Source organism: Lynx canadensis, chromosome D3 (assembly GCF_007474595.2).
Source record: "Lynx canadensis isolate LIC74 chromosome D3, mLynCan4.pri.v2, whole genome shotgun sequence".
Taxonomy (NCBI): Eukaryota; Metazoa; Chordata; class Mammalia; order Carnivora; family Felidae; genus Lynx; species Lynx canadensis.
The window spans coordinates 82,767,382-82,780,325 of NC_044314.2; the positions used below are offsets into that span (position 1 = coordinate 82,767,382).

General features: G+C 61.7%; 1 protein-coding gene across 3 annotated transcripts in view; it reads left to right on the forward strand.

Annotated features, from left to right (window-relative positions):
- RBM19 (RNA binding motif protein 19) overlaps nucleotides 1–12,944 on the forward strand; it is a 153,041-nt gene that overhangs the window by 113,572 nt on the left and 26,525 nt on the right. The gene's annotated exons all lie outside the window — the stretch shown is intronic.

The following is a 12,944-nucleotide window of genomic DNA, read 5'->3' on the forward strand; positions in this document are numbered from 1 at the left end:
CGGGCCTCAGCTTTGTCATCTGTACAATGGGACTAGGGTGCCCACCTCATTTGGGCCGAGGGAGTTGACGCCTGCAACGTGCCTGGAGGGGCCCCTGGCACAGGTGAGCGTGTGACAAATGTCTCCCCTCTCTGCGCCGCCAGGAGCACCTCGTTGACCTTACGCTGCAGTCAGGCCCGGCCACGGGAGGAGAGAATAGAGAAGAAGAGCCCCGGTTTTTATAAGCCTGGGCGATACCGAGCGTGTGCGCGTGGGCACATGTGTGTGACAGAGAGAGGGAGTATGCCCACCACGTGGGCAGCACTCAGGACAGGGCATTTGCCCAGTAGCATCGAGGAGGAGGAGGGAGGGGAGGAGGAGAGAGGGGAGAAGAGGAAGGGAGGGGGGAGGAAGCAGAGGAGGAGGGGGGAGGAGGAAGAGGAGGGAGGAGGATGAGGGAGGCAAGGAGGGAGAGGAGGAGGAGGGAAGGGAGGAGGGAGAGGAGGAGGAGGGAGGGGAGAAGAGGGGAGGAGGGAGAGGAAGAGGGGGAGGAGGAAGAGGAGGGAGGCAAGGAGGGAGAGGAGGAGGAGCGAGAGGAGGAGGAGGGCTCCTCACCAGGGGAAAGGGTGTTCGTAACGCCTTGCCTTCCACTGCAGCTGTGGGATCTGAACGTGCTCGGTGCCCGATCTGGTGCTCGCCGCTTGCCTAGGCCCCTATATTGGCAGCTGGTTTTAAACCCCCAGCTTCCCCACCACGTGGAAGCCTATGTCCTCTCCGAGGTCCCTGTAAGACAGCCGGGTGTCCTGTTTTCAGTGCCCAGGTGGCACCTACCAAATACCCATCGGATTGAGCAGCGAAGGGCAGGTCTTTGAAAGGCCTCGGAAAAGTTGCCCTGAGTCTGCAAAGGCCTTGACGCCAGAGGGAGGTGCTTTGGGAGGGAATAGCGAGACGGCCCTTCTGCACAGAGCCGCCCTCCCCCTCGCCCCTGCCCTGCCCCTGCCTCCCCTCCCGGCCCAGAACCAGCTCTCCCCTCTCCACCTCGCAGCAGCCCCCCCCCACCCCCCAGTAGGTGAAGTGCCATTCTTCCGCGCTTTGCACGTGGGAGGGTGAAAAGAGAGCGCGAGGAGGGAAGGAGGAGGAAAGTCGGCCACTGGCTGTGCCCTTTTCTTCCCGAGCGTGTTACAAACCAGCAGGGTCGAGGCATCGAGAAGCTTTCAGGGCCTCGGCAGGCCGCGGTACCCGCGAGCGGCACCGAGAGAATATAATGGTAGAGAAGCAATCCGCCCGCAGAACCCTCTGTTTCGGAGCCCGCGCAGCCAGGGAGGCCCGGGCAAACAGGCTTTTATTGGGCTGGGAGTAGTGGCTCCTCTTCCCGCCGTTGCCTTATTCCAGCTGGGAGGACTGATGGGCTGTGGTTAGCGGCTGCACCTTTCACCTCCGGAGCCGGGAGCGCAGACATGATCGGCATGGCAAGCGGCTGGCAGCCGTGCCGCCCCCCGCCCGCCCACCCGAGCCCGGCCCGGCCGGGGTGGGAGATCTGCCGTCTCCGGGTGCAGACGGGTGCCTGTCCGGGTGGGTCACTCGCCCTTAGCACATGCTGCCCCCGCCCCCCCTGCAGCCGGGGGACCAGGCAGGGAAGGAGCCTGACTGCTGGTGCCCTCGCCCTGGCAGCCTGACCCCCACCCCCCGTCGCCCTCAGGTCTCCACCAGAGCGTCTGAAATTCCCCTGGACGCGATGCCCCTTATCTTCTCAATTCCCCCATCCCGCCCCTCACCTCGCCTTCCTGCCGCTTTGTGTTCACGTGTGCAATTGTCCGATGTGTTTTCTCCCCGAGAGGCTCCATCCCCAGGCTCAGGGCCCTCTCCGCATCGCCTGCCTTGGCCCTGCATCTGGCACGGAGGGGGCGCTCCGTAACTGTCCGTGGGGTGCATGAATGAGCAGTGAACGGCCCCTCCTAACCGAGCATCTAGTAGGCACTCGGCCCCGTGCAGGAGGCCACTCGGTTCCTCTTCACTGTCACCCCGTGGGAGGGAAGCCCAGGCACAGGAAGGCTGGACGGACGGTGGCCAGGTGTGCAGCCAGCACCCGAGCCCCGCTTAGCCTGAAGCCAGCTCTTCCCCACCTTGAACCTCGACACCCCACCGCTCTGAAGGAGGCAGCCATGCGGCTTCTTAGTAACGACCAAGTCAGGTGCAAGAGAAGAGGAGGGGAGAGAGCCGGCGGAGGACTCACTCCGGGCGGGGAGCACTGCTAAGGGGTTTCGGGCGCGCAGTCCCCTTTGGGCCGTTCTCATCTTTCCGAGGTGCAGACTGCGACCCAGAGAGGTCTAGTGAACTGCCGGAGGGCACACAGCTTTGCACACTGCAGAACAGATAAGCCTATTTCACCACGCCCTGTAGCCACAGAAGCCCCTAATAAATCCCAGGTTTATCCCCCCTTTATCGGAGCCGGTCTCCCAGTCCGGGTAGGGCAGCGGCTGCAAACTACAGCCCACTTCCAGCCTGCGGCCTGTTTCGCAAATAAAGCGTTTTTGGCACACGGCCGCGTCCATTTGTTCCCAGGGTACTCACGGCTGCATCCTCACACTGCAAAGGAGGAGCAGACTGGCTGCAACAGAGACCAGAACTATTCACGTGTCCCCGCTTGCAGAAGAAGTTCATAGGCCTTGGGGCTTGTGACATGGCTGCCCTTAATTTACCTAAAAGCCACGGGTGGCTAATTCCACCACGACTCCTCTTTTCTCGGGAGGGCTCCTCGCCGGGGAAAGGGTGTTCGTGATGCCTTGCCTTCCAGAAGTTCCAGAAGCATCACAGCCACACCCTCATCCCCCACCCCCAGCTGGAGTGCTCTGCTTAAGAACTCCAGCTTCCCCTGGAAAGGAAGCCCCATTGCTCTGCTCCCCATTTACTCCATTCATTCACTCACTCGCTCAATTCCGCATTGACCATCTAATGCTCAGGCCCTTACTCAGCACTGAGGACAAAGCAGTGAACAAAAGAGAAGGCCCCTGCCCTCATGGAGCTGATATTTGAGGCGGGAGAGACAGATGACAGAAAGGAGAAAGTAAATACCAACGAAGTTGGGGTGACAGCAAGCCCTACGGAGGAAATTAGAAAGGGTAACAATACACTCCTCAGGGGTGGGGAGGAGTGGAGCGATTTCAAGTACTGTGGTTGGAAAGAGTGTTTCCAAGGAGTCAGTGCTTTTGAGATGGGAAGAAGGAAGCCAGTCAGCCAAAGATGCGAGGAAAAAACATTCCAGGCACGGGGGCCCACAGGTGCAAAGTCCCTGGGGTAGGAGCATGGTCATAGTAGGCCACTGTGGCTAGAGGATGGTTCCAGGTTGCAGAATGCTAGGAAACAAAGCTGGAGAGGGGCCAGCAGGGCTCCTTGTGGGGCCTGGCAGGGAACCTGGCTTTTCATTCAACGTAAAGCAGGAAGTCTCTCAGAGGTTTAAGAAGAGAGGAGTGCTGACACCGTCAGACCTCTTCCGTGCCGTTACACGAGGCATGTGTTATAGAAGGGCAAGATTGGAGGTAGGGGCAAGTGGGGCAGGGGCCTGGGTGGGGACAGAGACCGTAGGGATGGAGAGATGCAGGTGAATTGAGCCTATGTGATAAAGGGAGAGCCAGCCTAATTTGCTTCTGGAAGGCATGGGGGAAATTAAGGCCAGCGTGCACTCAGAGGGTGGCGTTGCCTCATGGTGATGAGGCCCAGGAAGCTGGGAAAAGCAGGTGGGGGCTGGGGAGGGGGCACAGGGGGTTTGAGACACCTATTAGGACTCCCCGTGGGATGTCAAGCAGATAGATCTATGAGTTCGGAGCTCAGGGGCAAAGTCTGGGCCGAGATATAAATTTGGAAGTCATCAGCATACAGATGATATTTAAAGCCTGCGACAGTTCACCACCACCCCCCTTCCATAACTTAATCATTCACAGGACGACACATTTTCAAAAGACCGGGGACCAGGAGAGCCCGTTATCCCCACGCCAGCCCTTGCAAATAGGCCTTCTTGATCTTGGCCGTGAAAACATAATCATCAGGCTTTAAAAACCACAGTCGGGAAAGTTCAAGCAAGTATGTGAAGTCACAGAATTTATTATTCAAAATATCCCTTTGCTGTGTGGCTCTTTCCAGCTCCCCAGAGACCGAGGGTTCCCGTAAGCTCCCCTGGCCTCCTTTTCATTCCTCCATTCGGGTGCCTCTCGTTCCCTCCCCAAGGCTTCGCTTCCACGGCCCTTCCTCCAGAGGCATCGAAGGCCGGTCCCGGTCGCCCCAGAAGGAAGGCCGCCGCTCCCAATTCCGCCTCTCGGAAGCACATGGCGTTCCGTGGCCGGCGTGGCGTGTTTTATTCTTGCACCGGCTCCCAGCCATGGCAGGGTGGGTGGCACCAGGAGAGAAGGTGAAATCAGCCGGGGCCCCAGCTCTTCGGACACATGCCCCCAGCCATCCCAGCTGGCGCACACCGAGAATCTAGAGAAGCGGGAGCTGGTTGGCCAGGTGGCTCGAAGGGGCGGCTGCCCGCAAGGGTGCAAATGACGGTGGGGGGCGGGGAGGGGGATCAACGTTCAGCAAGCCGAAAGCTTCTCCCTGCGGAGGTGCTGGGGAGGCTGGAGGGGCCCAGAGCGGGCGTCTGTAGGTCACCTCCTCCTCTGCCGCCGCCCCTTCCCTCCTTCCTTGCCCCACGCCCCGAGCCTCTTCGCGCGGTGTTTTGGAAATATTTCCAAGTGCTTCAGCAATATCTTGCACACTCTCTTTCCCTTCCCCCGGGAGCGGCTGTCCGTGCGGGGAAGGTACTTGCTCCCAATCCAGCTAAATTGTTATTGACTTGTGTTCTCTGCGCTCCGCAAACATTTCACTCAGCCGTCGCCAGCGAGGCCAGGAATCCCTGCTAGGGCTAACGGGGAAACCAGCTGTGCCGGGCCATTTCTCCTGCTCTTCCTCATCGATCACAGAATTAAACTGACAGAAGGAGAATTTCAGAGCGACTTGGGAGGGGAAGGAGCCGGGCCCGGATTGGACAGGGGTTCAGGGACCTGGGGACCGGAGTGCTGGAAATAGGGGCAGGAGGAGGGTGGACAGCCCTCCAGGGTTGTGGCTGGCAGCAGGGGGTGGCCGATTTTGTTTCTGAATTGTAGGTTGGCCCAGGCCAGAGAAACCCAAGACGAACAGACAGACGGGGAGGTTTTTGTTACGGCTGTGCGGCCACAAGTAAAGCTGACAGGGTTCTGGAGACCGAGAGGGGAGAGACAGTAAGTCAGAGGCCACACAGGTGAGCCAGCCCCGGACCTCCGCCACAGATCTGTCCGTAAAATATGGACAGGTGGGGTTTGTGTCTTTGGTTTTGTTTTTTCAACGAATTGCCACTATTTTGCTATCAGAAGATTGGACCTGAAGACCGAGATCCTGGCCTCTGGAAAGATCGGGTGTGACCACCCTGGGCCTGCGTGCCCATAGACGGCTGGGCCGAGTTGCCACAGCCCTCGGCCCTCCCTATAGTCCCCCCCGCCGTTCCTGCCTGGCCACTTAAGGTGCCAGGTGCAGACTCCCTTCCGCCCTGGCCCCCTGAGGAGACGATAACACTTCCTCCCTTCCGGTCTCTACTCCCAGCCCAGGGCTGCACCAAGAGGAAGGGACAGGACGCTAATGCCCATCAAACTGCTGGAAATGGGAAGATCCCTCCAGGCCTGAGACGGGGGCAGACGATGACCTCCAACTAGTCCCCTTTCTCTTCCTTTGTTCCAGTGGCAGGAGTCACCCTCGCCTGGCCACTCCCGGGCCTCCCCAGCCTGCGCTGGCCTCCCCAGCCTCCGTAACTAATGCAAACACATGCAGGCCTGGGCCCGAAAGCCCCCGGGCTTGGCCTGGCCCCCCAGCCCTACCCCGGGCTAAATCCACAATAATCCAGGCCTTGTGCGTGGGCCACCCACCAGGCTGCACGCTTCACAGCAAGCCGGAGCCCCGAGTACCGAGGTGATTCATAAGGGCCGTGACCAGCAGTCTCGATAACCAGCACCCTTCCCGGGCCGTTCACATCACAACCTCTGGGGGTGGGGTCGCGTCTGGAGTGGATTCTAGATCATTCTCTCGGGCAGCTGGGTCGAGAACCACTGGCCTCGCGCAGGCTGCTGCTGCAGGTGGGTGGGGGCTGTGGGGGCCCTGTCTGTTTCTCGCCTTCCCCGTCGTGAGCTCTTCCCCTAAGGAGGGCTGTGCCGGCCTCTCCACTGCAGGGCAGCCACTGAGCCACGGGCCCCTAGGCACCACTGGTGTGATGGGGCGAGGGGACAGTATGGTCGGGTGACTTCCCTAGAGCCATCGCTTGCCCATCTGACAAACGGGACAATAATACGCAGCTGGTGGGATTTCTCCCACCGCTCGCTCACCCAGCCTGCCGCCCAGAGCCCGCAGGTGCTTGGGAGCCGTCCTGCCCTTCCCTGCAGACCCGTCCTGCCCTTCCCTGCAGAGCTCCGACGATGTGAGGCCCAAGGAGTGCAGAGATCCTCGGTCTCGCAGCCCACAGCTCGCTCTCAGGTGCCTGGGCTCTGCCCACCCTGGAGCTCCGACGCGGCCACCGTGGCTGATGGTTCAGAGTATCCTTGAGAGTTGTCTTCACGGCTGGATCCACAGCGCCAGGCCTGGCACACGGTATTTTAGGTGGGGACACAGGTCAGCCAATTCCCAGAAAAACTGGAAATGGAGATTCTCGTGGAACACCCCCCCCCCCACTTGTTCTTATGTTAGTCACTAGCTGTTTAAGTCTTTTTTTTTTTTTTTCAACGTTTTTATTTATTTTTGGGACAGAGAGAGACAGAGCATGAACGGGGGAGGGCAGAGAGAGAGGGAGACACAGAATCGGAAACAGGCTCCAGGCTCCGAGCCATCAGCCCAGAGCCCAATGCGGGGCTCGAACTCACGGACCGCGAGATCGTGACCTGGCTGAAGTCGGACGCTTAACCGACTGCGCCACCCAGGCGCCCCAGCTGTTTAAGTCTTTGAATCACGTCCGCAACTTCAGATGCTCTGCGGGGGCCTGAGGCTCCCTCCCATTTGGTCACCTGTGGACATGGTGTCCTGGCATGGGTTCCCCAGAGGCCGACCCGGAGACGTGTGTTTAGGTCCAGAGCAGATCATGGAGGAGGTGAGGGATGGGGAGGAAGGGAGGGAACCCGTCCAGGGGCCACAGTGAGCCAGCAGTGGGCAGATCGGCGTGGAACACCTCAAAGCTATCCCCCAGGAGTCGAGGGAGCTGGGACACGTGTCCCCCAAGTCCCCATTAACACGCCTCACCGGTGGAGGGTTTCTCTGGAGGCTTATGCCCCCCAACACTCCCAGCCTGTCCCAGGCCAGGGTTGCACATTCCCCCGTGGCCACGGAAAGCCACTAACGTGTACGTCGCGGAGCCGCCCGCTAATGCTTGGGTGGCCACCAGGATGGGACACCCACGGTGGCCACTGCATTTGTCCGGGGCTGGTAGTGCTGCCCCCATTTTCAAGTGGAGGGAAGTGGCCTGCCTGCCTTCGTTAATGCCCAGCGACTGCGTCCACTGATGAGCCATAAGATCAGCCAACCTCTCCTGGGCGCTCACGCCGTGCCAGGTGCTGCCGTAAAGACTTCAGCACATTGGCCCATCTAAGACCCCTAGGCTCTGCCCGAGCAGGGTACTGTTCAGTCGGTGTAGGGACCCAGCACAGAGAGGTGAGGCTCCCTGCCCCAGGCGGCCCAGCCAGGGGCGGCGGGCTCCGATCCCGGCAGCCTGGCTCCGGCCTCCCCCGGCTGCCGTCACCTGCTCCTCTCCGGTCCCTTTCAGAATTCCCTTCTGCCCCGCTCCGCTCGCCCTTCCTTAGCGCTCTGCCTCTGGAACAAAACCCCAGGAAGCGCTTTCTCTTGTCCTCCCGGCAGCGCACCCCCCCGCCCCCCGCCCACCCGCTCGCGCCTCTCTGTCTCTGCCTGCCTGTGCCTTCCACGCAGGGCGACAGCGCCAGCCAGGGACGGGAGAGAGACGCGGGCTGGCATTCTGTCAAGGAATTAATTGAAAAATAAAATCATTAGATGGGAACTCCAGAAATGCAAAATGGTGGTTGGAGGAGGGGGGGCGGGGAGGGGGGCAGGACTGGGGGGTTGTTGGGGGACGGCTGAGTTTTTTGTCAAGTTAATTTCTCGGGTATTGATGTTTGGTGACATTCTCTTGTTTATCTTCGGGTGCAGCTGTAATGCTGAAAGAAAATGCACAGCTTGTTTTGTTTATTTATTTTACACCTTTCTCCGGTTCTGCATTATGTTTGTTTGGTGAAAACCCACTGAGGCTTTTGATGTCGGGGAAGTGGGATTTCAGCAGCTGTTCCCGGCAAGCAGGGTGCTCTGCGTGCAGGCAGGGCCGGCGGGGGGTCGCTGGGTGTCGTTTGGTGGGAACGCGCGTCCTCTTGGGGGGGGGCGGGGGGGGCGCTCGGGGGCTGACCTGAGCCAGATGCACCAGGGCCCACGAGAGCAGTCGTGGCCCCCGAGCACCGTGCGGGGCTTCACGCACAGACTCGCTAATGCGCACAGCCGCCCCGCGAGACAGGTTCCGTTCTCATCCCCCGTGGGCGGGCGAGGAAGCCGAGACCCGGAGAGCTGAGGTGACTTACCCGAGGTCACCGGGCCATTAGGCGGCAGAGCCGGGACCTCCGGTCACGTGACCTCCAAGGCCGTGGAGTTAGCCAGTCGCCGACCCGCTTTGTACGCCCCTCCCTCACCCCGCTGGGGTCGGCGGATCCCCTGGGCCGTTTTCCAACGTGGGGTGGGGAGTGGATACTGTACCTGCCGCATCATCCCGTGCGTTTGCCTAACAGCTCTCCGTGGATCGCCCACCGTGAGCTGGCCGCCCGATGACGGTCCCCGCCCCATCGGCGCCCACTGGCCTAATGGCAAAGCGAGACGTTAAATCAGCACGTGTGACGTGAGTTTCGGTAGCAGAGATGTCGGTTTCCACGCCGTCGGCTGGGTTCTAGCCAGGCACCGATCGATCGCTGCTCTTTTCCCTCCGTTAGTCCTGCCCACGACCCCGTGATGTCGATGTTGGTAGTGCCCCCCCGTCACAGGTAGGGAGACTGTGGCACAGACAGGCTAGTCGTTGGTGGGAGAGAGGTGTCCACGCATGCATCCCTGAGCGTGCAAGGAAGCGTTGAGGGCACGGAGGGGTGCCCTGAGAGGCTTGCACAGGAAGGGGGAGCCTGCACCTGCTCCTTACCTCAGAGCCTTCGGGTCAGCAGAGGTGGCTATAGAGAGACCGGGAGCGGTGGGGAACTGCCCTGCCTCCCCAATTCTGTACACAAGGGCGTGAACCTCAGGGTACGTGCCCTGCCCGAGGGCACACAACAGGGGACGTGCCAAAGCCAGTGTGTGTGATCCTAGAGCCGGACGTGGTAACCGCGGGCCCCATGTCGGTGTCACGGGCTCCCGTGCGACCTTGGCGGGGCCCCCCCACCCCGAGGCAGGGCCCCCGAGACTCCACCGAGGCACCGCTTGTCCTGCACCCCGCCTGTGTGCGTTCCTCTGCCGGCCGCATCCCCCGCCCTCTGGGCCTCGGTTTCCCCGGCCAGATGCCATCTCGCCCCCACCCGCCCCCGTTATGTTGTATTGCTGTCCTGTCAACATCAGTGCGGTTTTTCAGAGATGACCCACCTCGGTGCCCTGGGACTCAATCGTTCATTTGCTCGTTCATTCGTTTCGTTCGTTCGTTCTTACGTTCAGCACGTGATCGCAGACCGCCTGCTCTGTGCTGGGCACTGGGGACAAGGCAGACCGGCTCCCGGAGCCCTCAGGCCAGGGCAGGCCTGCGACTGGTCAGACGGCAGAGGCCCTCCAAGCTGCCACTCTGTGCTGAGAGGTGCAGGAGTGGCAGTAGCCTATCATGTGGCCATTCGGCCACCTGTCCCGGGACGGGGAGCTGAGGCTCCGAGGGGTGAGAGCCCCGCTGCCAGGGAGGGGAAACATAGGATCAGAGGCCAGTGTGGGATGCCTTGGGTTCTTTTCATTCTGTTACCACTGCATCACGGATGCTTGGCTCTTAGACGCTCGTCAAGTGGCCGCAGGGGAGGAGAGGGTCTCTGGGGCCAGGTGACTCCGAGGAAGGCGCAGGGTGACTGAGGGCAGGGCCGGCATTCCGGGCAAAGGCGTGGAAGAACTGGTTTGCTCCCCAGCAGACTGAGCGTGGCTGGTGTCCAGGAGGCCGGGCTGAGCTTGGGAGGAGCCCGCTGGCTCAGGGGGTGGGAGAGGCCATGAAGCCGTGAGCACAGCCGCCAGCCGGGGGTGAGACTAGCACGGTGGCGGGAGAGGGCTGGAGCTGGGAGTCAGCACCGGCCATGCTTACGTTGTCGCCTCCTCCAGGAAGCCGCCCTGATAGCCCACACTGGAGCAGGGCCTCCCCGTCCCAGCACTAATCCCGCCCTGGGTTGTAGCTGTCTGGCTCCGTCGCGATCTCCCCTCTGTGGGCCAGGAACACACTGGACGGGGCCTGTCCCGTTCACTCCCACGCCCTGCCCAGGGCAGCACTGCCCCGGTCTGTGTTGTCAGGGGACCAAAACGTGAATGAAGGTGGTTCAAGGCCACTTTCGGTTCCCGACCCTGCTTGGGTTTGTCCTTCAGCAGCCTGCCCTCTTCGCCCTCATCTGTCCCTGCCACCCGTCCGTTTAGGCACTCAGCAAGTACTCTCTGAGCGTCCGCTGCGTGTCCCACACTGTTGGAGGCACTGGGGGGCACAGAGTGATGATGCAGACAAAACCCCAGCCTCCCGGAGGCAGCGTTCCCGTGAGAGAGGCAGAGGGCGAGCTGAACAGTAAAACACAGGGCTAAATGCCGTGGTGGCAAGCGAACAGGGAGGTAGGGCAGGGGCACCGGGGGGACTTGTGACTTCAGACAGCATCAGGGAGACCCCAGCCCCCAAGAGGTGAGGTTCCTCCTCCCCCCGGTGGCTCCCTGGGAGAAGAGGACTCCAGGCAGAGGGGACAGCAGGCGCAGAGTCCGGACATGGGAGAGGGGGGCGACGGGGGGTGCCAGGAACCGGGAAGGGGTCCCCCGGTGGCTGTCTCCGTGCGAGTGAGGGGGAGAATGTGACCGGAAGTTCACAGAGGCGACAGGGACCACTTGGGTGGCTTAGAGGCTGTCCTGACAGCTTTGCCCCAGGTGGGGTGGCACCACGGAGGGCTGAGACAAAGGAGCGACATGTTCTGACTCCCCTGGGAGCCTGGGCTGGGGAGGGAGGGCGGAGGAGGCTCCCGCCGTCCTGCGGACCAGAGACGCGGCAACACGGTGGCGGGGGCGGGGTGGAGGGGCGCGTGGGGCGCAGAACTGGTTGAGAGCTTGAGCCATAGGACGCGTAGGCAGAAGCCTGCTCCCTTGGCCTGTGTCGGGCTGCGGCGAAGGCCAGAACGATCCCTGAAGGGGAGGACCATGGCTCCACCACCACGGCCGCCCCTCGGGAGCCCGGGAGAGCGGGGACCGCCATCCCGGGAGCTCACACCCCCCGCTGTTAGTAGCGAGCAGGGGGCGTCAGTGACAGGCCCACAGGCCCTATTTTCCTGCCCTTCTATTTTCCGGCTCCCATTACCTGCCCACAAATTCAATTTCCAGAGGCCATTGTGCACCTCCGGAGCCTGGCGATTATAAGGAAACCGAGAGCGTCAAGGAGGCAGCGGGGAGAAGAAGCGTGTGTCTGAGCCGGGGGGCTGCCGCCCCTACCCCCAGCCCGTCCTGCCCCCTGTCCCTTTCCATGACTAACAATGACGGATACAGCTGCCAGGCCTGGGGGCTCCTGCGGCAGTGGGGCGGGGGGGGGGGGCGGGGGCAGGCAGCCTCCCACCACTTCCTCAAGCCTCGCTCGGTCCCCCCTTCCCGCTCAACGTGCTCATCCCCTCACTGGGCAAACATCAATGAGCACACACTGGGTTCCAGGCTGTGTGCTGAGCCAGGGGACATAGCAACCCACAGGACAGCTCTGTTCCCAGACAAAGAAACGTGCGCCGTGGTGTCAGTGGTGAGAAGGGTCACGCGGCAGGGCTGGGGGTCCTCTGAGAAGGGGGCATGGGAGCTGGGGCTTGAACACAGGCGACCTGGGTCGTGCGGGGGCAGGGGTCTCCCGGAGGGCCCAGCTCGAGTAACGCCACCCAGGGGACGCAAGAGTTCCCGCTCCCTGCTGGGCAAAGCCATGGGAGCTCTGAGACCCCCGGGGGTAGCACCTGTTCTAGAAGGATCCCTCGGGCTGCTGTGGGCAGGGCAGACCCCGCGGTGTGGGGCGGCGGGAACAGGGATTCAGGTGAAAGTGCTTAGATCAGGCAGGTAGCCGTGGAGAGGATCAGAAGGGGTCGGTGCCCCCGGTCACCCGGGGAGGAACACGGTGAAGAAATAGGCTCAGGGACGCCAAGTCACTGACCCAGAACATTCTACAAGAGGCCCAGGACTCTTCACGTCTGGGCCAAGGGCCAGACCGGGCTCTGCAGACCCGGAGGCGAAGGGTTTGTCCCCGCAGAAGACTTCGCGGAGGAGGTGTTTGAGGGCCGGGGGATCGGGACGGCTCGTCCGCAGCCGCCTCTGAAGGAGCCCACATTCTTCTTCCTTGACTGAGGCTGACCGTTAGCGAGTGGTTAGACCAGAAGAGGGACTGCCAGCAGGCCCGGCCTGAGCCCAGTCTTCCCCCTCCCCACCACCCCGTCCCTCCCAGGAGGGCCAAGGGGACCAGCTCACCTTCCCCAAGCCGCCCTCAGTCTCCCTGGCATTCTCTGGCCAGCACCGGAGACTCCCGTGAAAAGCGGGAAGGCTGTGGCTGTGGTGTTGCTTGGGTTCGAGTCCTGCCTCCACCCCTTGTCTGAGGGACCTGAGACTTACCTGCCTGTGGTTCTGTCCCCTCACCTGCAAGAGGCAATAATAACACCTGCCTGTGGGCTTGTTAAGAGGAGTGGAGCTGAGGCACCCAGTGGGCCCTCAGTAGCGTC